The sequence below is a fragment of the Netta rufina genome (assembly GCF_964035555.1).
Source record: "Netta rufina genome assembly, chromosome: 23".
Classification (NCBI taxonomy): domain Eukaryota; kingdom Metazoa; phylum Chordata; class Aves; order Anseriformes; family Anatidae; genus Netta; species Netta rufina.
The window spans coordinates 1,432,705-1,438,704 of record NC_140147.1 but is presented as its reverse complement, the minus strand read 5'-3'; positions in this window follow the sequence as shown (position 1 = coordinate 1,438,704).

Sequence of the window (6,000 nt, the reverse complement as noted above, 5' to 3'; positions counted from 1 at the left end):
TCCTCTGCTGTGGGATGTGGGTTATCGAGCCACACATACACACAGTTTGTGGGTTCAGGCACCCAGGAGCCATACGCTGCCATCCCTAATACAGCACATTTGGAAAACGTTCAGTAAATCCACCTTGGTTCTTCCTAGGAGTCAAAGCGAGTTAATTTCTGTTTTCATCCTAATTCAAATGGCAGTTCCTGAAAATACATGCTAAGACCAGGATCATAAATTATCATGTGTAGAGAAACAGTGATCAGGTTTGATGCTTGACCCACTGCTGCGTTTAGCCTGGCACACCGAGGTGCCTGGTGGAAACGCACGCGGGCTGTGCTCACCTCCGCTCCGCCTGGCGACTGGGCACCACCAGATGCCCCTCTGCTGCTGGTCTGCTTCCCAACCATCTCTGCCTGAGCAGCACCATGAAAAATAAACACCAGGAATTCCCCCCTCGCTAGGTTTGTCCTGCAGGTGTGGGCGCTGACACCCCCCTTTTTGGGGGGGTTGTTGTGTCTGAGCCTTTGCTTCCCCGCTCCATCCCCACCCGAGGGCTCCGTTGCGAGTCTCTTAGCTCAACTTTACTCATGGCATCATCACAGCTGGATGTCCTACAGGAAAATACTCATCCGCCTTCTTTGGCTCGTTTCCTAAAGGTTGGAAACAATTGGTGTTCCTGGCACCGTGACAGCGATAAAGTAATAATCGTGAAAGGGCTTTCTGAGACAGGGAACAGTCCTGGGACTGCAACAAGAGAGCTGGTGATCACATCAGAGCTGGGGGACGGCCGCCACAAATCAGCTTCTCTCATCCTTACACCTCCTTGCAGGGTGTCGAGGTGCCCTCAGCTGTCAGCGATGCCTGAAACCTGGAGACGTTTCTGCGCCGCGGTCTGAAGGTCAGCCAAGCGTTTTAACTCCTCCAGCAGTGGTGGGAGCTGCGTGCTTCAGCATCCCTGGACGTCTCATCTCTCCGTTACAGCTTGCTCTGGCTAGACTAGGGAAAAAGGAGCGTGGATCTTACACTCCTGATGACTTTTTTCAGTTTTCTGGCTGTTTTGGCAGGCCCAGCTGTGGCTCCTGCAGGGCACTGCTCTACCAGGTACCTGTCCCAAATTGTGCTCCCCTCCCAGCTAACCAGGAATGTCCCTCTCTGCATCTCCAGCTTTCTCTGCTGCCTCAGAGCTGGCAGGGACCTTCTCTCGGGGCAGCTGGTAGGGACACGGTGCTCACAGGGTGCTGCCACCCTGCTCTGGGTGCCGGTGCTGCCAACCATCCTCCTCCCCTGGGCAGCATCCCCTTGCCACGCTGCGTCTCCGAGCGCTGAGGCTCAGATGCAGGATGGGGGCGATGGCATTTGTCTGCCTCACCGTGTGTGTGAGAAGGAATTCATTAAAAATTTCCACTGAAGAAGGATTCCCTCTTCCTAGCAGACACTAACAGGGCGGAGAACTGTGTGCAGGCTCTCCACCACCTTTGCTCTTGCCTGCAGGATCTGAACCATGGGAGCTCACCACACACGGCCACTGCAGGGCTGTGCTTCAGCAGAGGATGGACAGTGATGGCTCTGCAGCCCTTTTCCTGCTGTCGCCAGCATCTCCTGCCCATTCCCCCTTCCCTGGAGGAAAACACAGAGCCCAGCACCATGGTATGACCCGGGGTGGAGCTGTGAAAACCTTAGAAGAGGTTGCTGTAGGAAAACCTGCTGCAATGAGCTTTTGAAGCCATATTTTGGGGTCAGTTAAGGTCCCTTAAAAAAGGTACTGGGGTCATTTGGGAAGCTGGAGAAGCGAGGAGCATGTGGGATCTGCCAAAGGGTGTGCAGAGAGCTGCTAGCAAAGCCAGAAGTGGTTCCTGGCACTTGAGCTGCTCTGTATTATGCTGCAGCTCCCCGAGCTTCACCGGGGCCTTGGGATAAACACTTGGTTTTATCTCCTAGGAAGATGCCAAGATTATACGAATTCCTCGCATCCTCATCCGAACAGATGAGTGATACGAAATCCATCACAGGGGGCTGTTAGATGAGCAGCAACCACAGTAAGCCTGCACTTAAATGAAAAACCCAAGTATGACATATTTTTGTATTATTTAACTGATTTTTTGCATCTTGAAGGGAGGAAGTGAGCGAGCGAGTCGGAGGGAGGAGGGTGCAGCAGCCGGGGTGCCTTTTCTCTTCAGAAATGTTCCACGCACTAAAAGGAGAATTTATAGTTCAGCGCTAGGGGGGAAAATGCATTATTCATTTTCCAGACTTTGGAAGACAAAAAAAAAAAAAAAGAGGTGGCATTTCATTTGTACTTACACCGTGACTTGCAGACGAGGCCCTCTTGCAGAAATCAGCCCTGGGGTTTGTCCTGGTTGCTCCAACCAGGCTGGGTACCTCCAGGTACCTCGGCTTCCTGCCCTGGTTGGGCACTTTAGGCTGATCTTTGGCAGCTTTTGTGTTTGACCCCAGAGAAGATCACAGTTCGTCAATGGGCAGAGCAATCCTGGAGGGATGCCTCAGCCAGCCCTGGCAAGGCTGCGTCCCAATTAGTCAGATAGGTGCAAAGTGCTAGGATTTAAGATGCCGTGTGACAGCAAAGTGCCATTACCATGTGAAAGAAGCTGTTTTAGTTATTCCAGTAAGGAGAAAATTATTCCCCCTGTAGACAGGTGGGATAATTAATCATTATCTTCTTCCCATTAGATTTAATATTCCAGGGCTGCACGTGCACCCTGGTTAGGGACTGCAGCCTTCATCAGCCCAGCTCTGACAGCAGCACTGCTCAAAGGCTTTGAACAGCCTCCTCTTGGAGCTGCTTTATTCCCATCTGTGGCTGCCGGTTAATTGGGTTAATTGCGGGGGTTTCATCCAGACCCAGCTGCAGAGAGGGCCGGGAGCATCGCACCGCAGTCCTGATGATTTTTTCTCAAATTACTCGCTTCTCGTTCCTTCTCTGCTGCCATCCCAGTTTGGGGTACCTGCTCACCTCTGCTCAGTGCTGGGCTGGGAGCAGAGCCAAGGGAAATCTATTTCTTGTAGCTGGCACCAATATTGGTCTTTGGGTAATTGCTGGCAAATGAGCTTGCCTAAACAGACTGGAGATTTTTTTTCTTCATTTCTAGAAGGTGAAAACACCAGCATGCAGCGAGAGAATTGGGCTTCTATTGACCCTAACACCTCAATCCTGCTCTCTAAATGCGACATCAATAGCAGGAGCTCTGCAAAACTTTTCACAAAGTCAGCTTTCGTTTTTTAGGATGCCTCCAGGTCTGCCCAGCCCCATCTGGCTTCTGCCACCCCGGAGACCCTCACTGCTCTCCTGGGACCCCAAAAGCTCCCTGGAGAGAGCTGGGTGCAGCCCGTTCAGGACAGCCACGGTCCAGCTGTGCTGAACGGGGCCGTGGGTTTGGCCAAGTCTCTCCCTGAGGGCTTCCAGGTTTTTCCCCTTAGAGGAGGCAGGTTGGCTGAGCTGAAGATGTGCTTTAGTTTCACCTCTTCATCAGGCTGCTTTATATGCTTATTACTGTATTTACACATCCTTCCCCCCACACTCCACTCTAGCCTTAATTTTCAACTGTTAATCAGGCAAAGCACTGCGGCACGCTCTTCTGTAATTAAAGAATTAAAGCCATACCTGAAGAATGCAGATGTGATGGCAAAATTAAATTATTTAAATAAAGCCAGCCCATTAATTATGCATGTCCCTCAATCTTTCATCTCCTGATAAGCTCCAGCAGCTTTTGGAAGTGGAGGGGGAAAGAAAAGTTGAGAAGTCTGAGTGAATTAATGCAGCGCGGGGAGCCCGGGCTGGGGCACTGGGAAATGCAGCTGGTTAAATGCAGTTTGCAGCGGGGACAGAGCTCTTCTTGTGCACACCCAGACCGGCACCTGCTGGCTCTGGCACAAGGGATGTGGGCAGCTGAAGGTGACCGAAGCCTCTGGCCTCGGCTCCTGCAGGCTGCAGCGGAAAACAGCACTGAGTGAGCACAGCTGCTGGAGACGGGGCTGAAACAAAGGAGGAGACAGCTGTGGGTCTGATCAGACAGCTGGAAAGCCAGCGAGAGGTGGTGGTGGACAAATAGGCAGAAATTTTTCTTGTTCCCAGATGTCTTCTGGCCCGGGTCTCCAGGCAGTGGTCCTGGAGAGCCTGAGGGTGGCTTTGGTCCATGGACGGACTTAAGGCACCTGGTCCTGCGAGCAGCAAGCTCCCTCCTGGGTCCAGAAACAGGCAGCCTGATGCAGACGGTGGCTCTCAGCCCGGAGTGAACCTACAAAAGTGTCTGAACAGTAATGAACAGCCTTCACCCACAGCAGGTTTCCCACCAAGGCGCTGCCACCAGCCCCTCCGAGCTCGTGTGCTGCCCTGCGGCTGCTGCAGCCACCGTCATGTCCCGAGGTGAGGGGAAGGAAGCATTCAACACCTGACTTCTGCTCTTAGGGAACTGCAGAGGACACAATAACAGCCTCTTTCCTGCAGTTTACAGTGAGCTGGAGGACAATTCAGTGCTTCCCTCTGCAGATGAGCAGGACATGTTGTGCTTTAGAGGGTCCTGTTTAGAGAAGCCCGTTCCTTCTTGCCCCATGCACTCTGGAAGTTCTCTCTCCCTGTCCCAGGTCATAACCCAGGAGCCACCAATGAATCTTAGCTGATGAGAAAAAGCAGCAGGGGAAACTACTGGAATTCTTGCTTACTGCGTTTCATATTAATTAGTGCTAATTATACCCTGTTATTAAGAGTGAGAAATCTGGCAAGGGAAATATTGCAGCTGAGATTGCAGATAGCACTATAGGAAGCGCTGGCACTTGAGAGTCAAAATTAGGCAGCGCAAAATAATTATTTTGGCTGGCTCTGAGAGGGGCTGAGCAGCCTGGATGGAGGAATCCCACCCAGGCCCTTCCCCAGCGTGGAACCAGGCACGGGACATCTCGTAGGGGGTGGCAGCCCCTGGTCACATCCCCCTTCTGACCCAGTTACCACCTTGTACTGGTCCAAGAGGCTTCTGGGGCATTAAGATGTTATTCCACAGGGTATTTTTTTTATATATTCACATCTGGTGCAGCCAGAGGAGTATCTCACTGGTTACAAGAGCTGGACCAGCAGAGCACAACGCTCTTTTTTTTTCCCTGTGCTGTTGTGCTTGGCTCCCCTCCCTCTGCTTGCTAACTGCATCCTTATTCATGTGCTGGCTAGCGCCCTGCCAACACAGTGGCCTCCAATAAATATGTCAATAACAATCTGAAATCATCAGGTCGTGATGCCCTTGGACTGGCTTTATTGAGTGAGATGATTTGAAATATTTATATGTGATGGCTGCGCTGGTAGAAAAAGAGTAATAGAATGGAAGGAGGCTATTAATGTTTGACAAACAGATTTACTTGGATGTAATCAAATTTCAGCATATGCTTGGGGGGGGAAAATCAACAATGTTAACGAATTGCAGTGCCGGCATGCTTTGCTGTAGCCAGCCCATAACTGAGTTCTGTAGCAGTTACTGCTGAAAGATAACATTTATAGCTAACACGTTATTGCTTACAAAATTAAGTGATGCCTTTTTTTTCTTTTCTTTTTTTTCTTTTTCTCATTTTGGTAATGGACACAATAATTCTCTCTGCTTTGGCCACCAGGACAGTGAGTGCTTCTAACGTGTAGTCCCCGGACCCATGCAGACAGCCCTGCCGTTGGATAACAAGCACCCACTGCCACAATTTCCCCCATTAGGTTAAAAACTTTTTAGGTTTTTGGCAAAGATCAGCCCTGGGCTGTGAGGAATGACTGGAAAACCCCTCGTGACTGTGCTGCTGTGTTCAGGAAGTTTTCAGGAAGCCCTCACGGGTTTTTCTCCAGGCTGAAACTCTACCTCCTGCCCTGCAGAACAGTGTTGGGTACCGAAATATTGCTTCGAGTTCTGCCATGGGTGCACTGAGCAGCACACTGGGCTTGATTTTACATATAGAGAAATTGCATGTGAGTGGCCGTTCTCAGGAAGGTGTTGTTAAACTTCTGGTTTTGGAGAATTGTCTCCTGGTGAC